Genomic DNA, 21,497 nt, shown 5'->3' with positions numbered 1-21,497 from the left:
AAAGGTTCCGCTATGATTACGAGCCAAAGAACCATTTTTGGTGCTATATAGCACCATTTTTCTTTAGAGTGTAGAGTTTCGTATTGAGTTTAAAATGTTGTTACTTATATACAAATCTCTATATAATCTGGTTTGGTTTGATTTGGTTTTTAAGTTAAGTTTTTATACTCCACTACCTTGCTATCTGATTGACATGGTTTTCTTTTTTTTTCTTTTCTTTTTTTTTTTTTTCTTTTTTTTAAGTATGTGTTTTTATATTTCATTACTTTGTTTATTTTATTGTATGTTTGATTCTGTTCAACACTTTGGAAGGTTCTACCTTGTTTAAAGCACTTTATAAATAAAATAACTTGAACTTGAATATATATATATATATATATATATATATATATACACACACACACATATATATATATATATTATATATATATATATATATATATATATATATATATATATATATATATATATATATATGTGTGTGTGTATATGTATATATGTATATATATATATGTATGTATATATATATATATATAAAATACTATATTATATAATATATATATATATATATATATATATATATATATATATATAAAAATACTATATATGTACATATATAGCGTTTATACAACAGTCTGATGGCACGAGTGTGTAACTAACAACGGAGTGTCTTTAAAACCCTCTTTTGTGCAGAACTACTTCCTTCCTTCAAATCTCAAGTTGACAGTTGGACCAAGCCTCTGTTACTAATTCTAAAACGTCACTTTAGAACTAGTAACAAAGGAGTGTTGAGTCCCTCCTTTGAAGCTCATTGTATTTTGTACAGTATTATTGAGAGAGAGAGAGAGTTCGCCAGAGCGAGTATTACCTGTGTCTGATTCATTCATTCTTCAGGTTGATGTCCATAATATTATATCCATTATAAAAGTCATTTTAAAAGTCCACTGAGGAACAGGTCTTATTGGTAAAAATTATTTTATTAATTATTAGGTTTAAATGAAAATATAATCACAGTGAGAACCACAGGTAAAACCATACATGGCTACTCACTACCACTGTGAAATGTTATTATATTATGATATGTTATATAGGTCAATAAAAAACACCTAAATACAGGTAAAACTATACACACCTTCCCGAAGAAATTAATTATATATTCCCCTACCCACCAAATAAATAATGCAATATAAATGGCTATAACATAGTTTTCAATATAAATATTCCACATTTCCACAAACCATGGTAATTTACTACAGTTTATTCATGGTAAATGTTTGTGTGTTAGTGTGGTGATTTTGGGATTTAAAAGTCTTCTATCTTCATTCAAGGCACGTTTCTCCTGTTTTCCTCATCAGTCTTGTTGGGAATGTTGAGGCTGTTTCATCCGATTTAAAACTAGTTTAATCATCAAGTTTTTTGTGGTTTGCAACTGAGAGGTGCGTGTCGAATGGAAACACTTCTCACTAGGGCTGTGTCCGAAAACCTAGATAGCTGACTTGCTGCCTCACTGCCTTATCAAGCAATGACTCTAAGTCAGTGTTTGTGCATGAAGGCACCTCACGAAATGGATTTCGGACAGACTTCTGAGGCAGCGTAACAGTTTAATGATCTACAGCAATATAGTGCAAGCTTTGGTGAGACCTAAACAAATATTTAATTATTACAGTAGTGATTTCTCGCTAGAAATGACATCAAAAGTGGAAAATGTTGGTCAAAAATGTACATTTACTCACAAACTGGCCAGCAAACGCAACTTTCGGATGCCATTTTTATTTTTCTAGCTCAACTGTCACAGAATGGAAAGCACAGGATTGTGGGAGTAGTTAATATTCTGGGGCACCTGTCAAAAATTTGATGGATGACCTTTGACCTGACATATTAGCCCTTGGGATATTTTCCCTCCCCCCAAGATTGATCTTTGACATGGGTTATGAATATGTCCATTGATTCTTGGCATTTTTTAAATACCTACATCGTTGACCCGTAGGTCATTTATGGGGTGGAACAAATTGATGATTTTTGAACTTTGACAAATTGGAAGTCCTGAGGGTAATTTTCAGAGTCACGTGTTGAACAGACATCCGCATTCCGACTCATCTCTGTGTAAGCGACACAAATAAGATTTTAATGAAGAAACAGCAAGATCAAAATAACAAAAGAATAAACATGGTATATTTTATAAAATAGAATACACATACACACACACACACACACACACACACACACACACACACACACACACACACACACACACACACACACACACACACACACACACACACACACACACACACACACACACACACACACACACACACACACATTTAAAAAATTTAAAAACATTCACATCTCCAAAAGATTATAACACGCTGAATAATAAAAAACAAAATTAAATTTACTAAATTTAACGAGACTGTTTATTACAGTCTAATATAAATATAAAAACATGGAAAAAGTTTTCCTCCAGCAATGATGTTGGGTTAACAATCACTTTTAGTTTGAAATATAAAACACCCTAAATGTGGACATATAAGTAAATGTATATTCATTTTAACAAGAGCAATGCAAAAGGAATTTATTGTGTGGACATGTTGGGGTTTCCATGGTTTACATAGACTTTTTTATTTTTCTCTATAATCTGTCCCCATGTACTGTAGTAAACGTTTTCATTTTTATATTTTCAAAAATATCATTTAGTATAATTTTAAAAGGTGTTTTGCAAATGAGGGATACATTTTGGTAGTTAAATAAAAAAAATGTAAAAACATTTTGCTTTTAGTTTATACTGAAATCTAAAAATCTCTCACTGACTCTCTTTCTCTCTCTCACACACACACACACACACACACACACACACACACACACACACACACACACACACACACATGTTTGTTTTTGTGAATTGTGGGGACTTTCCATAGACTTCAATGCATTTTACACTGAACAAACTGTACATTCTATCCCCCTACCCTGCCCCTACCCCTAAACCTAACCCTCACAGGAAACTGTGCAAACTTTTACTTTTTCACAAAAACTCATTCTATATGATTTATAAACCCATTTACATTGTGGGGACCGCTGGCTGGTCCCCACGATGTAGGTGAACTCAGGTTTATATTACATCATGGGGACATTTGGTCCCCACAATGTAATATAAACAAAAGCACACACACACACACACACACACACACACACACACACACACACACACACCTACACACACACACACTTACTTTTCAAAAGTGAAAAACATTCTGTTCTTTGAATGAAGATGGTAATAAATAAAAGTATTTTATATAAAAGTATTATTAACAACGTTAATAATAACAAACAGTTACTAAGCCAAAATGTCTTCTTTCTTGATTCCTCCTTAACATTAAATGGTTTTCTCATTGTCTCTCCAAGTGACTTGCGACAATGCATGATAGTGTCAGAGACAGAGGGGGAGTCGGAGACAGAGGGGGAGAGCAATGGTCAGTGGGGGTGGATGAAACAATATGTTGTTCAAGCTAACATTTAAAGCATAAATGTAAAAGTTTAAATTACATCTTTTAAAATTAAAAGATTTAATTTGAACAGTTGTTTAAGTTTTTTTTTTTTTATTACATTTTTAAAGTCTTAATAAATCAAACATTTGACATTTTATTATCAGTGTATGTGTAAAAATGTATGGGTCTCACAAGCCATCTCTCACATTGTGTAACATTTTCAGTAATTCAATATGAAAATCACCAAGCATTTTCACAGAGAAACAATGATTTCATTCAGACCCTGTGATGCCTCAGGTTAGTTCTATGAAAGGAACTTGTCTCTATTTTAAAATTTAATTATTCTAAATATAAATATCAAATATGTTGCTAAAAATATTTAAACAATTGAAATATATAATATATAATTACATTTTCAGAGAGCCAAAGTAGGTCCTTTTGCAATGATAATAAACAAGTAAAAATAAAACAAAAAGCATTAATAAAATAAAATCATTCATAAAACACCCCAGATCCTCCCAGAAATAAACTCCAGTGTGAATGAGAGATGGGATAACTCCATTCCAGAGGGAATGTTTTTGTACTAAATTTATTTCAAAGCACAATCTTAAAAGTTTAAAAGTAGTCTTTTAAATGAAATCTTTAAAGATTTAATAAAAATCAAATATTCTTCTTAGAAGTCTACAGTATCAGGATAACATCTGATGCCAATAGTAGAAATAATTTTGCTTAAATTTAACCTAAAGTATAATTTTTATTAAACAACATCTGTTCAAAAACCACTACATATAGTCATCTTAAATCTTATTGAAATCTTTAATTTTATATGATTTAAAAAAAAAAATATATATATATATCCAAACATGAAGGTGTCTGTGTGTTTGACGACTCACAGATGAAACACACATGTCCCCGTAAAAATGAGGACTCAACTTTGCTCTTATTTAGCTTAAGTTTCATCTTTAAGAAAATCACTATGCATTTTCAGAGAGGGAACCTCAACAATCCTTAATGATGGCCTCAGGATATCGATTGATGAGGTGATTTACAGATCAGTCACTTCTCTGTGCTGAGCCTGTATGTTACCACCCCTTGAGCATCCTTTGGGGGGAGATGACACTAGCAGGACACATGTCCTTGACCCTCAACAATTTTGCATGGGTGTTAAACACCCTACAAGTAGTCATTTATTTCAACTGTGTTATTTACAAAACAGCATTTTTCAATCGAGTGAATCTACACATCTGAGGTCTTTCAGAGTCAGGACTTCAGGATCAGCAGGTCTCTTGAGAATATTTAATTGTGCTTAAAAACCAAAGATAACGCCAAATCCCCTACACGACAATGTCCACATCAGACTGTGCCTGAAAATATCTTTGCTGTTAAATATGTTTAAACAGAAAAACTCACATGTAAACTTATATTTTTAAGCTTCATAGATCTATATTATTTACTTTTCTTATTTCTATAAAGTTTCAATTCCTAGTAAATATACAGTAAAAAGATTATAAAACAAAACAATCATGTTGACAAATATTTTTACTGCAATGTTTTTTTTTTTAACAAATAGGGATTACAAACAGTTCCTCACACAATGAAACCATTAAGGGTAGCCAAAGGCTTATGACAACGGGTGAAAACACATTACTAAGATATGTATGATAGATAGTTTTACCAAAAATCAAATAATACTGTTACATTTGTTTTGTTTTTTTAAAGATAATCTTACTTTAAAGTATGAATAAAAAGTTAAAAGCAAACGTATATGCATAGCTGTTTGTTCTGACACAATGCCATTAATTGTTTTATAAATGTACTTTTATTATTTCTTAATTAATTATACTTTTATCGGCCTGATAAATATAAAGTTAATACATGATGAAATGAGAATCACCAAATACATTTGATACAATATTTTTAAGAAAAAGGGGTGATTTTAAAATACAACTAAACCAGATTATTTTTTCTTCTGACAAACTTTTCAGGCAAAATTTATCTTCCTCAGTGGTATTGGAACAGTACTTATTTTTTAAAGTTTCAGACATGATAATCATGCGATAGAAGCATTCAGATGAAGCTTCATTTTAAACAAAGAAAAGAATATGGCATTTTCACTTGTATTCAACATGTATTTTTCAACATGTATTATACAATATCTGCACACAATTTTTGAAAAGGTTTTAGTAACGCTTTAGACCAGAATGCAGATTTTAGCAACCAACATGACATGGATAGACAGTGTACAAGTGTGTCTCAACTGGTTATAACAATTTGAATATTGAATATAGTTTACTGACATTGCTTATGTCCCTACAGAAAAAAAAAAAGCCAAACATTTTCTATGTAGAAATTATGCGAAGACACAAATCAATGAGAATACTTTATACAGTTATGATATTTTCAGAAATTCAAAGGGTGCAGTTACAAAGAAAATAAATTTATAGTTCTTGTAGTGCAATTATCCATCTCTTTGATGTGGGATTGCATTAAGCATGACAAGTAAGTCTGTCTGTTTGCACCTGAAGTGATTTCCACTGAAACATATCCATTCATTGAAAGCAAAGGTTTCATCCAGTTTGAGGGGGGTAAACAAAGTTACACAATGTAGTAAAGTTATAGATACATCTCAAACATGATCTTTTGTAGAAATTAAGTGAACACAATAAATTCTCACATCTAAATTCAAGAGGCCTAGTAAGAAAAAGTATGTAAGAAAAGTGTCATACTGCATGCGGAAGTCGACTCTTCATTTATTGTGATAGGTGTTTTTACCTCCTTCACTGGTTTTAGTCACATTATAAAAACTATCAAGATCACTGGTAGCATTTTATTTGTCGATATATCGCATATCGTTACAGCCCTAACATATATCATATGATAGTGTTACAGGTCCTAGGTACAGTCAGGTGTCTGTAGGAGAGAGAGCAAGAGATGATTAGGTTGTCACTCAAGACGTCCTCTGTCCTTAAAAATTTTCTCTGTAATTTTCAAGCTCTGTAACTGTATTCGTAAATACATTGAAATAACTGTAACCATGCAAATATCGGCTATGAATAACAATGCCTAACAACATACACACATGACTCTAACTCTTTCACAAACCAGACTGACCCCAGGTAAGGATACCTCAAATAACCAATTTGCAATATTTAAATATCTTGACTTTATCCGCATGTGTAGGGGCACTACCGTTCTTGTCCTCATAAATTTTATGTTTCTTTGATTATATTCACATTTTTTTGAAACACAGTGTTTTAACATCTCCATTCTTCTTTCGTCTGTAATTGTATTACCGTTTTACCCATTCCATTTTGTCCGGAAATCAATGTTTTCTACACATTTAGGTGTAATGTGATGTTGAAATTGCACTCTCACTGTTCTCTGCATCTATTTGTTCATACCATTTAATTAATTTAATAAAATGGAGGTTACTCTTACTCAGTTCATGTACTGTATTACATTTTACGGTATAGAATGTGGAGCAAAGATCTTTGAAACTCATTTTTATGGGGACATGTGAGCTTCATCTGTGAGTCGTCAAACACACAGACACCTTCATGTTTGATTTTTTTTTTAATCAAATCAAATTAAATATTTCTAGTCAACATGGTGTTTTTAACGTGCTGTTTTCTCAAAAAAAAAAAAACTTAACCCAAACCCTTCTGCTTGAATCTTTGAGAAATAAGATTTAAGATGACTATGTACAGGTTTTTGAACAGATGTTTAATAAAAATGATACTTTAGGTTAAATTTAAGCAAAATTATTTCTACTACTGGCATCAGATGTTATCCTGATACTGTAGACTTCTAAGAAGAATATTTGATTTTTATTAAATCTTTAAAGATTTAATTTAAAAGACTACTTTTAAACTTTTAAGATTGTGCTTTGAAATAGATTTTGTACAAAAACATTCCCTCTGGAATGGAGTTAGCTGTCTTAACATACACTGTGACAGAGATTCATCTGTCTGACTCCACCCTCCCATCTCTCATTCACACTGGAGTTTATTTCTGGGAGGATCTGGGGGTGTTTTATGAATGATTTTATTTTATTAGTGCTTTAATAACATCTTATTAATACCATATCCTACTTGTTTATTATCATTGCAAAAGGACCTACTTTGGCTCTCTGAAAATGTAAGTTTATATATATATATATATATATATATATATATATATATATATATATATATATATATATATATATATATATATATATATATATATATATATATATATATATACAGTACAGTCCAAAAGTTTGGAACCACTAAGATTTTTAATGTTTTTAAAAGAAGTGTCGTCTGCTCACCGACACTGTTAAAAATAAATGTAAATTTACAGGTAATGGTCTGTATTTTTTTTTACAGATTTTTCCCGTTTTGTCATTATACACTGCATGTTGCATGTTGAAAATGCATGTTGTTTTACAGATATTTGCTGTAATTTAATTTTCCAATATTAAATTTACAGGGAATTGCATGTATTTTAGTATTACATTAAATTTCTGTTTTTTTTAAAAGAAATGTTCTGTATTTTTACAGAAAAATATGTAAATTTACATAGATTTTTTCTGTAAAAATAGAAAAAAAGGAACAAATGTAGAACTACAGAAATCAACAGCCATTCAACATATTTTTTCCTCTTCCATTTAAGATAATGTGTTGGTGAAAGTTAGTTTTTTAAGGTTCAATTATAGTGTTGGTACATACGGTGTGTAGGCCTTCTATATATTATGCATTGTTTATTTTACTAATATTTTAACCTCAACTTGCACATATGCTTATTTTGAAACTGCTGATTGGCCTTGACTTATTCTCCTCTAAATTTCCTGAACACATCTATAATTGATATGTACATTTTATGTTTTTCCAAATCGAGCTGCAAATGCGTAGCTTTGTGTGTGCATGTGTGTGTGTGCGATGCAGATTCAAATTTGTCACCGATTACTTTTCCGTTAGTCCCGCCCACAACAGTTCCCGGTCAGAGTACAGTGATGGAAGGGCGAGCGTCGCGGGTAATTTGAATTTATTTCAGGGCAGGCTATGCTTGTGGGTCGTGAGATTAACAGTAGTGTAAAGCAATCGTAAAGAGCAGTCGTCGTGGGCAGGAGAATTTATTTGAACACATCCGTCTGTCCATCCTTCGGAACAGTGGGAGGAAAAACGAAAAACTAACACATCCTTTCAAGCTAGAAGACCACAGCGGACATCATACAAACCGATCACTGGCTGAGGTAAGAGTTAAATTCTACATGTGTGTGATATTTTATATCGTGTGGCTACACATTTATATTGTTTATAGTTTTGAAAAAGCTAATGTTAGTATTTCTAAACGGTGTTCAGACACATAACGTAAGGTAACTGCCGTTGAAAGCAAAACTGCAGCAGGTATCTTTCAATTTTCCATCTGTTTTAAACCAAGAAAGATTAGTTATTTATAAAGTCCATTCAAGTGTTTACATCTTCGTTTAGATGTGATAGTACCGCCATTTTTTCAATCTCTTTTGATACACTGAACGATTAATGTGGCTAACTGCCACTCTGCAGCCTGTACAACTCATACTATAGGTCCAAGTTAAACGTTACATGAAAGCAGATGAGAGTACAATATGAACAACATTATAAATTAAATATTCTGAGCGCATCTGCTTGCAAACACGAGTAGTATGCATATATTAGTGTTATAATAAATACTAATAATAGAAAAAAATATTACATGACCTGAGTAAATTGTCAATACTGAATCATAAGATACATTGGATAGTTGGATATAAAAATTCCAGATCAAAGAAGGTTGAGGATTTGCATGGTCTCAGAAAAACATATGCTGGCATGTTTGAATTAATGTAATAGCCAACTAATTTTTATTTCTTTATGATTTCAGGTCATGTGGAAAGACTGGAGATCTACAGCAGCATTGCAGTCCAGGTGTGGAAAGTGTACTATTCTTATACAACAAATTCTTTGTTTACATCTTTTCATGCTGCTGTTCTGTACAGTATTTTTTGTTGTAATTAGGAACCAAGCACCGAAGGTGCTTAGGCACCTATTGTTATTGTTGGCGTTCCGTACGCTTATTAGGGGCCAAGCACCGAAGGTGCGGAGGCACCTATTGATATTGTTGGCGTTCTTTTTTTTTTTTTTTTTTTTTAATTCTTCTTCTTCTTCTTCTTCCGCTCTTGAAGTCTATGAAAGCCCATAGAACCGCTTGAGGGAAAGTTATGAAATTTGGCACACAGTTAGAGGACAGTCTGAGCTATGTCCATAGCAAATTTGGAGTCTCTAACTCAATCTCTCTAGCGCCACCAGCTGTCCAAAGTTGCACTTATGTTAATAACTTTTGAAACATAAAGGCTAGAAACAAAAACATTTTCTTCTTATTCCTTGGCTCAAGACGAATTGAATGCACCCTATGACGTCATTTTCCGTCATGAAAAGTTTTCAGCCATTTTGAATTTTCTGAAAAACTTACTTTTTCGAACTCCTCCTAGGCAGTTACTCCGATTTGCACGAAAATTGAACCAGATCATCTTCAGGCAGTGCTGACAAAAAGTTATTAGAATCTAGTTGATTCGTCAAACCGTTTTCGATAAACGCTCGAACAAATTGTATGTAGTGCTTGCGAAAATAGACATAAGTCTGTATCTCCGCAACGCTTTATCATATTCAGACCAAACTTGGTACCTGTCATCACAAGCATGACCTGAGGCAACATGCAGAGTTTCGGCGCAGTGCCACCTAGTGGTGCAGAGATTTTTTTTTGCTTATAACTTCTGATGGGTTTGTCCAAAAATCATAAATTTGGATTCGGGGAGTCTCGTTGGATCTCGTTGGATTCGGGGAGTCATGCCAAGTCGAATGATATCCAATTTTCCAATATCACACATTTTGGCCGTCGGCCATTTTGAATTTTGTGCTAAAATGCTGTATTTTATGAACGCATTAGCGTATCTTTACGATTTTCACCAAAATTGAACTGTGTCATCTTCAGACCATGCCGACAAAAAGATATGGATTTCAAGTCGATATGTAAAACCGTTTTCGTACACCGGAGCAACAAATCTGAGGAATGATGCAAAAACGACTCTTGAAGCTGTATCTCTGCAATGCTTTGACATATTGACACCAAACTTTGCAAGTGTCATTGTCACCTTACTCTGACCATACCACATTAATTTGGTCACAGCGCCACCTATTGGTCGAAAGGGATGAACCAGTAAATCCTCATTTTTGATCATTTTTCAGCTCTTTTACCTAAAATGATCTTAATAGGTATTTAATTGCTCACTGCTGCTGTTGGTCTGATGCTCACAGCCATGTTGCTTGGCTTCTTGTGCTGTTTTTGTGCTTGGCCCCATAATTGCTGCTTGCAGCTATATTTGTAACTAGAATCATTCAGAAACATAGCTTTTCCTATCACTGCTATCCAGACACACATCTCTAATTTTCATTCCAGCCAGATGATCAACCAGTAGCTGCTCGCATCTCAGCCTGCTTGATGGAAATTTCCAACTTTCACCTGGATGACCTTTATATTTAATTACCACTTGTAGTACACTATGGGCTCAAATGTACTATAAGTGGTATCTAAATACATTTTTTTAAATACAGAGATAGTATATTAAAAGCACATTTAGTTTTTTTACAGTGAAGGCTACATTTATTTAATTAAAAATACAGTAAAAACAGTAATATTGTGAAATATTATTTTAATTTAAAATAACTGTTTTCTATTTGAATATATTTCACAAAGTAATTTATTCCTGTGATGGCAAAGCTGAATTTTCAGCATCATTACTCCAGTCTTCAGTGTCACATGATCCTTCAGAAATCATGCAAATCAGCATATTAGAATGATTTCTGAAGGATCATGTGACACTGAAGACTGGAGTAATGATGCTGAAAATTCAGCTTTGCATCACAGGAATAAATTACTTTGTCAAATATATTTAAATAGTACACAGTTATTTTAAATTGTAATAATATTTCACAATATATTATTGTTTTTTTTTACTGTATTTTTAATTAAATAAATGTAGCCTTGGTGAGCAGACAAAACTTATTTTAAAAACATAAAAAATCTTAGTGGTTCCAAACTTTTGGACTGTACTGAGATACATTATATATATATATATATATATATATATATATATATATATATATATATATATATATATATATATATATATATTATATATAAAATTTAGCCTATATTTCAATTGTTTAAATATTTTTTAGCAACATATTTGATATTATTTATATTTAGAATCATTTAATTTTAAAATAGAGTCAAGTGCCTTTTATAGAACTAACCTGAGGCATCACAGGGTCTGAATGAAATCATTGTTGCTCTGTGAAAATGCTTGGTGATTTTCATATTGAATTATTGAAAATTTTACACAATGTGAGAGATTGCTTGTGAGTAGGGCTGCACGATTAATCGTAATTGAATCGAAATCGCGATTTGGCTTAGTGCAATTATGACAACGCAAAGGCTGCGATTTTTAATGATATAAATATGTACACAGCGTGTTAGTGAAGAGCTGCTCTGTGATCAGTAATAAATGACGCTCCATCTGAGAGCACTGCATTAGAAAACACAACGTCAAATATACAAACTTTCCAAAAATGAGAAGCCTTTATGAACTATAACAAAAGACAACATTTAATGTGTTTTTACTCCAAACTCACTTCATAACATCAGTTGAGTGTTTGAAATAGCATTTTTATTAGCACTGGATTATAAATATACTTTATTATTACGGAAATACCTGAGAAGGCTTGAAGAAAACATATAAACCATATATTGTTGCAGTCGTCTGTTTATTTTATTCATGTTTAATCAATCTAAGCATTTATACCTTCTTTTTATTCAGTCACAGCGATAGCATGATGCCCACTGGGGATTTCCTGGAACAGCGTTTGTTATATCGCGTATATTTGCATTATTTGGAGTATCTACTCAAGGGCGCCCTCCGGCATCCAGTATGAAACAGACATGTTTAGCGCCAAGTAATTTCACTCAATCCTATTCAGGGTAACTATAGGAAAAATAATTCCTCTTTCTAAAGAACTTTGAGGGAAACACATAATTAATATGTTTTCTCCAGCGTACAAAAGTGTAGTTTTTTTTTTTCCCCACAGTGGATGCATAAGAGGCACATAGTTCATATTAAATACATTTTTATCCTGATAATATAATATTTGATAAATCCTTAGACCGTTCTAATTATTTATAGACATACTGCTTGCATGTTAACAGGAAACCCCACATTTTGTCATACAAGGTTTAAATATTATTTTCTAATTATTATAGTTATATTTATAATTAAATACTAATGCTAAATACTAGGGGTGACCCTGAATAGTCGACGATTCGAATCTTCGATAGGAGGAGCCTGATTCGACTACCAATCTCACAGTCGAATCGTCGCAGAGGTGTTATGAGAAGAGATATGGGGGCGCTCAATATCTGATTTTACATAGACATACCGGTTCTTTCCCAATAGGTTAATATACAGCCTATTATGTTAATACTATAAAAAAAATGTGAAAAGAAAGAAGCTTTTAATAAATATTTTTTAATGTGCGTGAATAAATCCAACCACCCCAGTGACCGATTTAGGTTTCACTTCCCTGATCCGTGACCGGCATGATGAGCATCTTAACGGCAGTGTCTGGGATGTGTTAGGCAATGTCTGGGATCAAGTGTACAATTGGATGCACTTTTATATGGTAAAAGATGATCAAAAAAAGGTATAAGGTATGATGCAACAAGAACTCAACAACGACAAACACTGCGGCGCGCTTCTGCCGGCCAACGAGCTGACTGTAGCGTGCTATGAAAGACTCAAACGGACACAGGCAGATCGCATGAATAATATCCTGATCGCATTCAATCAGGTAGGGTAGCTACAAGTGATTTCACGGTATATTCTGTTCTAATTCAATTCTGTAAATTAATGTTTGATAAAAAAAATTATATATATTTTTTAATTAAATTTTTATTATCATTATTTTTTTTGGTGCATCAATGTTGCACAGTAGATTAGTTAAAGCTTGCTCGCACAGACAATTTAGCCAATTTAATTTGATTTGCCGACAAATGAAATGTATATCTATCTGCAGTGTGGCCTTTCTGCAGTTATAATATATATATATATTTTAAAGTTTATTGATCCAAAAAAAAAAAAAAATGGTTTTATTCATTTTCTTCTATATCTTTGAGAGTGTTCTGTACATCGTGGCTGTGAATATTTATCCACATTGCCTTTTATATGTTTAAAAATATAAAATCATTGTCAGTTTCGTCTATCACTTGACAGGTAGTTTGGTCGGTTTATTAGAAAGATGTTTCTCTGTGCTGTGTGTGAAAGAAAATAAAAGTTGTCTTAAGCCGCGGGTAGACTATAGCCAGGCCTCACTTAATTTTCCGTGTCCCGCTCCATCTCGTGCACATTTCAGCGCGCAAACCTTTTAAAGTCCTTTCAAAGTCTTTTTAGTTTTAAAAAAACTAAAAAGATTTGAACAATTGTTTAATTTTAAAAGATGTAATTTAAACTTTTACATTTATGCTTTAAATGTTAGCTTGAACAAAATATTGTTTCATCCACCCCCACTGATCATTGCTCTCCCCCTCTGTCTCTGACACTATCATGCATTGTTGCAAGTCACTTGGAGAGACAATGAGAAAACCATTTAAAGGTGCTCTAAGCGATCCTGGGTGGAGTAACTTCCTGTTGACGTTCGAAGTGTTGTCAAACAAAACAGAGGCTAGCTAGACCCTCCCTCCTCCTCCTCCTCCTCCTCCTCCTCCTCCTCCCCCTCCCCTCCGTGCTTCCTGAAACAGTCATAAACGCGCATTTAAAATCAGTCTTGTTGGTTATTGGCTGGAGCATGTTTCGTGGTCCAGGCTGCACCAGTTTGTTTTTATTGCCGTTTTTGGAGCTTGTGGTGACTACAGAGACCACGTTTTTTTTACAGTGTGTTCAGGGGACAGGCAGCTAGCGGATAGTGAGGAGATGTTTGCTGTATGTGACAAAAATATTTTTGTCCTAAAAACGCTTGACAACGCTTAGAGCACCTTTAATGTTAAGGAGGAATCAAGAAGGAGGACATTTTGGCTTAGTAACTGTTATTATTAACATTTACTTTTATATAAAATACTTTTATTTATTACAATCTTCATTCAAAGAACAGAATGTTTTTCACTTTTGAAAAGTGTGTGTGTGAGAGAGAGTCAGTGAGAGATTTTTAGATTTCAGTATAAACTAAAAGCAAAATGTTTTTAGATTTTTTTATTTTTAACTACCAAAATGTATCCCCCAATTGCAAAACACCTTTTAAAATTATACTAAATGATATTTTTGAAAATATAAAAATGAAAACGTTTACTACGGTACGGGGACTGATTATACAGAAAAAAAAAGAAAAAAAAAAGTCTATGTGGGTGGTTGACATATAAGCCTGAAAAACATTTTTTTTTTTAAACTTCAAATATTAGGCATAAAAAATATTGAGTTGTGTTGTACTGACTCTTGAATTTCCAAAAATAGTTGTGTTTTTTTAGATTTTGTATTGGAAATTGGATTTATTCACAAATTTGTTGCATTTGTGCCTAAAATTGTCATATGGTGTGACATAAAAGTTATTCTATATAAAATGAAAATGAGATATACTCTCCCTACGTAACTAACTTCACCATAAACCTTTATCATTACTATCTTCAGATTGAAATTTTTTTTGGTGCAGATCCAATATATTTTGTATTATTTTTTAAATCATCATGTAAAGTAAGACATACCTCTTCAGCCTTTCCAGATATTTTAAATTAATTCTGACAAACTCTGTTATAAATCTAACAAAGTGCCTGTGACTCTTGCTGATACTATTTCACTTTTGCTCCATTGACTTTTTTATGATTTATTACAAAAAAAAAATAATTTTATTGTCACAATTCTGATTGTCACACCAAATGATATAGTGTCACACTATATGACGAACTGAAAAAAAGTGTATTTTATATGCATTCATCATTCAATTAACATTAATAGGACTAAAAATCATGAAACTTACTATCATCATTTTAAAACTTTTAAGATTTTATTTATGAAATATGAGTAAATCAAACTCCATCTCATGTCAAGAAACTTCAACATGAACATTTTAAAATTAGAGGACAGTGTGTGTGTTATAACTTTTAAACAGTAAAAAAATATCAATTTACACTTAGCCGAATGTTTTAGATTGAAAATTCATAGCCTATTATAGTATTAGTAAAAACGGATACCCATGGGATAATAATAGATTCACATGGGATCTTTAAACATCAGTGGAAGCTGAAAAGGTATAAAGAGAAGAAACAAAGAGGAAAACTCAAGGCATTCAGTGTGCACTCCCTTCCTCCTTCAAGACATGAGAAAATGATAGAGATGTGGAGAGACACATAAAAGATACAGAAAAGAAAAAATAATTGAATTGAGTCTTTCCCTGTATTTTTGTGTCCTCTCTTTACTTGACATTTCTGCCTGACACAAACAAAAAATTGCATCTTTTAATATGCAAAGTATAGCAAACATGGTGAAACGTTTAAATTAAGTATACATTTGAAAAGCAACACATTAAAGGGTTAGTTCACCCAAAAATGAAAATAATGTCATTAATTACTCACCCTCATGCCGTTCCACACCCGTAAGACCTTCATTCATCTTCAGAACACAAATTAAGATATTTTTGATGAAATCCAATGGCTCAGTGCCAGCAAAGTGACCGAACCTCTCAAGATCCATAAAGGTACTCAAAACATATTTAAAACAGTTCATGTGACTACAGTGGTTCAATCATAATGTTATGAAGCGACGAGAATACTTTTTATGTGACAAAAATAACAAAATAAAGACTTTTCAACAATATCTAATGATTCAAAACACTGCTTCATAAAGCTTCAAATCTTGTTTCGAATTAGTGATTCAGGTTGCATATAAAACTGCTAAACTGTTGAAATCACATTACTTTGGCACTCCAAACCACTGATTCGATTCGTAAAGCTCCAAAGCAGTGTTTTGAAATGGGCCATCACTAGATATTGTTGTAAAAATGTCATTATTTTGTTTTTTTTGTCACAAAAAAAGTATTCTTGTCACTTCATAACATTAAGGTTGAACCGCTGTAGTCACATGACTGTTTTAAATATTTGAGTACCTTTCTGGATCTTGAGAAATTTGGTGACATTTCTGGCTATGTAGGCCTCACTGAGCCATCGTATTTCATCAAAAATATCTTAATTTGTGTTCTGAAGATGAATGAAGGTCTTACGGGTGTGGAACGACATGAGGGTGAGTACTTAATGACATTATTTTCATTTTTGGGTGAACTAACCCTTTCATTGGATGGGTAATTTAATGTTCACCATTAATTTATTACAATATGTTTTGATTATTTATTTATCATCAAAAAAAGGGGTATGTCATATTGTGTGACAAATGTATCATATGGTGTGACCTGGAAAAAACGGTCACACCATATGATACGGTGTCACACCATATGACGTTTTGCTCAGTTAAGATAATCTCTCGGTTAACTAAAAACAGCTAGCTTATACTTGGCACGTAAATTGCCACATGACAGCAATGATTTTTAAGAATAAATGAGTAAAATTTGTAAAAAGTGTTTCATTTTTATGCAAATAATGTCACACCATAAGACACAAAACTTTGACCACTAGTGAGCTAATCAGATACAGAGCTTTTTAAGTAAAAATCAAAAAGTCAGAACTCGCCTCATGACCTTCCAAACCACTTTAGAGATGACAATGCAACGTCCTGGTTGAGTGTGGACCTCTGGTTCATAATGTTGTCCAAATTATTGCCCGTTCAAAATATAGATTTTAATGTCACACCATATGATGCCCATTTTACGGACAAATGTATTTGGCCAGAACTTTCTTTAAAATCATGTAAAGACATCAACACTTTCTGTGTTCATTAAAAATGCCTAATTCTGTTATTTAAACTGTAAATCTATCAATTGTTTATACTTTGCTGAGATATATTGTCATATTAGTAAAGTCACACATAGCCCGGACAGTCACACCATATGACAATTTTGATGTTTAGATCAAAATTTGAAGTATTGGTCTTCATATACCAACTAAAGCTATGGTACGCTGTAGTAATATCTTGTTAGAGGAACAACATAAGGATATAAATTTTTAAAGAATACCCATTTTCTTTAGTAAATGACATTATGGACAGGTAGAACTGTACGTCATGTCATCCACCCACGTAAACCTTGCATAAACCATGGAAACCTCAACATGTCTGGACATGTCCACACAAGAAATTGCTTTTGCGTCAGCCTTGTTAAAATGAATATACCTTTACTTATATGTCCACACTTTGGGTGTTTTATATTTCAAACTAAAAGCGAATTTTAACCCAACATCATTGTGTATATGTGTATTCTATTTTATAAAATATACCATGTTTATTCTTTTGTTATTTTGATCCGGCTGTTTCTTCATTAAAATCTTATTTTTGTCACTTACACAGATGAGTCGGAATGTGGATGTCTGTTCAACACATGTGACCCTGAAAATTACCCTCAGGACTTCCAATTTGTATGGTCAAAGTTCAAAAATCATCAATTTGTTCCACCCCATAAATGAACTACGAATCAATGATGTAGGTATTTAAAACATGCCAGGAATCAATGGACATATTCATAACCCATGTCAAAGTTCAACCTTGGGGGGAGGGGAAATATCCAGAGGGATAATATCATAATTCATTAGGTCAAATGTCAGGTCAAAGGTCAGGTCAAAGGTCATCCATCAAATTTTTGACAGGTGCCCCAGAATAGTAACTACTTATGGTATATCAAAGGCAGCTAAGCATACATCTATGCTGCCTTGAAAAGGGATCTCAGATGAAGGGATCTGCAGATGAAGGGATCTCAGGAAATAGGAAGTGAAGCTAACATTGGATTTGGACGTGCCTTGATGCCTTCCTACCTTGACATGTGTCCTCTGAAGGCAGCATTTTCCAGTTTTCAGATGCAGCCTAGATGTCACAACGCTGTTTAATATTGGTGCCCAGGAAAAAACGCAGCTCCATTAAAGGTGCCCTAGAATGCTTTTTCACAAGTCTAAGGTGTCCCTTGAATGTGTCAGTGAAGTTTCAGCTCAAAATACCCCATAGTTTTTTTTTTTATTAATTTTTTTAACTGCCTATTTTGGGGCATCATTATAAATGCGCTGATTCAGGCTGCTTACCCTTTAAATCTTCGCGCTCCCCAACCCCGAGCTTGCGACTCTATAATACATTGCATAAACAAAGTTCACATAGCTAATATAAACCTCAAAATGGATCTTTACAAAGTGTTCGTCATGCAGCCTCAGATTATGTAAGTATATTATTTATTTGGATGTTTACATTTGATTCTGAATGAGTTTGATAGTGCTCCGTGGCTTACGGGCTAAAGCTAACATTACACACTGTTGGAGAGTTTTATAAAGAATGAAGTTCTGTTTATGAATTATACAGACTGCAAGTGTTTAAAAATTTAAAAATACCGACGGCTCTTGTCGCCGTGAATACAGTAATAAACAATGGTAACTTTAACCACATTTAACAGTACATTAGCAACATGCTAACGAAACATTTGGAAAGGCAATTTACAAATATCACTAAAAATATCATGATATCATGGATCATGTCAGTTACTATTGCTCCATCTGCCATTTTCTGCTATTGTCCTTGCTTGCTTACCTAGTCTGATGATTCAGCTGTGCACAGATACATACTGCCTTGTCTAATGTCTTGAACATGGGCTGGCATATGCAAATATTGGGGTCGTACATATTAATGATCCCGACTGTTGCGTAACAGTCAGTGCTATGTTGAGATTCGCCTGTTCCCCAGAGGTCTTTTAAACAAATGTGATTTACATAAGAAGGAGGAAACAATGGTGTTTGAGACTCACTGTATGTCATTTCTATGTACTGAACTCTTGTTATTCAACTATGCCAAGGTAAATTCAATTTTCAATTCTATGGCACCTTTAAGCTTTCATTTCATTATCCACTGGGCCGTGCTGCGTAGTTTAAAGTAAATTAGTGAAACAAATGAAAACAGCGCAATTTGTTCTGTATTTGTTGTTACTGACCGAGAAATCACCTCAGATGATTCAGTGACAGAGCGGTCCGAACAAATCCAAATCGTTTCAGATCATTATGCAAGCGCGTTTGGCCAATACATGGAAAAGAAAGGATTGAGACAAAATAATGATTAATTCACGATTGACTGGTATCGCTGGTTCAGTCGACAGAAATACGGGACACACATAATAACTGCTGAAATATTCACACGGAAAACGTTTCTCAGGTCAGTCGAAGGAGTGTGCATGGTACTAACAATGTGTATATAGCCTTACAGCTGCAAGCACCACTGCGGCCACGATATATAACCAAATTTAGCCGCACCGCCAGGAAAAGAGGAGGAGGGAGATTTGGGTGCCGCGAGACAGATGAATATAATTGGTGGGCCGGATTTGGCCTGCAGGCCGCCAGTTGACGAGCCCTGTTCTATAGTCTTTGATATAGCCTTAATATTAAATTATAAAAATTAACACAGCACAATTCAACTTGCTCTGGAACAAGTAATAGATTAATAAGACCAAAAATTTTATATACTCAAAATGAATTATGTTAAAATCATTTTTCTCATTTTTCTACTTTCAATTTCAAATAAAAAATTAATGAATGATGGACGGATTCACTGAGACCCCTAAACATTTTTTGGGATGTATGGAGGAACGACAATCCACTACGGACCACAGCAGCGATGGCCATCCTGGTTTCAGCACTCCCAAGTCCAGTGGGAAAATTTAACATAGCTACAAAAAAATGCTGTCATATGCAGTGCTGCCAACTCTCAAGCATTCACCTGTCCTCAAACCAAATGTCCATTTTCTCACGCAGTGAAAAATACATTGCAAAGCATAGAGCACACTAACAATGCAATGACTACAAAGTCAGAGCAGGTTACTTCTGATAGTCTCAGCTTCTAAATTTTACTATGGAATTCAAACAATAAATGTGGTTTTGTGAATCTTTAATTTGGCATGACAGATCGCTGTAGTGCCTCAGTTCAAGCGGCACATGAACTGATCATCTCTTCCTTTTTACTACTAGTTATAGAACCAAATAAAAATGAATGAACATCAGAAGGTAAGTTGAAAGAAACAGTACAACTTACTGAAATATATCATGTCGCATGTAATCGCTCAATCCGTGTTTCAACCACGGAAAGACACCATTAAAACAGCTTGTAAATAATGTCACAACATTACATTTGTCTGAGGATTATGTAGTTCTGATCGAGTACTGTTTTTGTTCCAAATAGCACAAGCACAAATGTGATACTGATTTACAACAGTAAAATAAATAAGTTAATACTATGGTATATTTTAGACACAATATTGTCAGTTTTTGCTAAATTTTGCCAATAAAAATATTAGCCTATACCTATAAAGCCACAGCAGAACTGTTGTGCGTCTCTGCAACACAGTAGGTACAGTGAGAGTGATTAAAGAGCAGACAGCTCTGTATGCTTTTTAAATCGCTCTTGCAGTACTATTTATACACTGACTGGTCTGTGCAATGGTGCTTCAAGTGTTTAATTTCTGAATGAATTCGAGGATTGAGCGAATCAATCTGTGAACCAATGATTCAATGGCCCATTTACAAATAGAGCCATTTACTTTATTCCTAAATGAATCAGCCATTTGAACGAATCAAATGAATGAATGACTCAGTGACTTTCTCATTTAGACATTTTGGGTATAGTTTGCCCGAAAAAAAAAAAAAAAAAAATCTGTTTATTTACATTTACTCACCCTTGTGTCATTTCAAACCTGTATGACTTTCTTTCTTTTGCGTAACATAAAAGAAGACATTTTGAAGAATGTTGGTAAACAAACTGTTTTGGTTTGTAAATATATCTAAATA

General features: G+C 33.3%; 1 protein-coding gene across 12 annotated transcripts in view; it reads right to left on the bottom strand.

Annotated features, from left to right (window-relative positions):
- The window catches only part of def8 (differentially expressed in FDCP 8 homolog), a 219,163-nt gene that overhangs the window by 69,050 nt on the left and 128,616 nt on the right, over positions 1-21,497 (bottom strand). The window lies entirely within an intron of this gene.

The sequence above is a fragment of the Chanodichthys erythropterus genome, chromosome 7 (assembly GCF_024489055.1).
Source record: "Chanodichthys erythropterus isolate Z2021 chromosome 7, ASM2448905v1, whole genome shotgun sequence".
NCBI lineage: Eukaryota > Metazoa > Chordata > Actinopteri > Cypriniformes > Xenocyprididae > Chanodichthys > Chanodichthys erythropterus.
The sequence above is the reverse complement of the archived record's forward strand: the minus strand, read 5'-3'. Positions and strand labels throughout refer to the sequence as shown.